At 48.4% G+C, this 541-nt stretch overlaps 1 long non-coding RNA gene across 1 annotated transcript in view; it reads right to left on the bottom strand.

Moving 5' to 3' along the window:
• LOC102767819 overlaps positions 1–535 on the bottom strand; it is an 11,162-nt gene extending 10,627 nt beyond the window's left edge. The window contains exon 1 of the long non-coding RNA XR_001516105.1: positions 437–535. This is a non-coding gene — a long non-coding RNA (uncharacterized LOC102767819). The remainder of the gene's footprint in view (positions 1–436) is intronic.
• Positions 536–541: the final 6 nt, after the last annotated feature.

The following is a 541-nucleotide window of genomic DNA, read 5'->3' as shown; positions in this document are numbered from 1 at the left end:
TTAAAGCAGTGGTTCTCAACCTTCCTAATGCCACGACCCTTTAATACAGTTCCTCATGTGGTGGTGACCCGCAACCATAAAATTATTTTCGTTGCTACTTCATAACTGTCATTTTGCTACTGTTATGAATCGTAATGTAAATATCTGATATGCTGGATGTATTTTCATTGTTACAAATTGAACATAATTAAAGCATAGTGATTCATCACAAAAACGATATGTAATTATATATGTGTTTTCCGATGGTCTTAGGTGACCCCTGTGAAAGGGCCGTTTGACCCTCAAAGGGGCCGCGACCCACAGGTTGAGAACCGCTGCTGGGCGGATGCACCGGACGGGTTCCAACTCTGCACGACTCCTGCACAAATCACGGTGAAAATAAATCTGTGCAGACGCCTGCCTTCTAGTGAGACAGAAACTCGGACCCAAATCTCACCTGTCCCAGTCCGAGTGTCGTCGCCTGAGCGGTGATGGGCCTGAGAACCGCTCCCCTGGCGTTCAACCTCGGAGTTCCGAGGGGGCACCTATGCGCGGAGGGCGC

Source organism: Myotis davidii, unplaced genomic scaffold, assembly GCF_000327345.1.
Source record: "Myotis davidii unplaced genomic scaffold, ASM32734v1 scaffold72, whole genome shotgun sequence".
Classification (NCBI taxonomy): Eukaryota; Metazoa; Chordata; class Mammalia; order Chiroptera; family Vespertilionidae; genus Myotis; species Myotis davidii.
The sequence above is the reverse complement of the archived record's forward strand: the minus strand, read 5'-3'. Positions and strand labels throughout refer to the sequence as shown.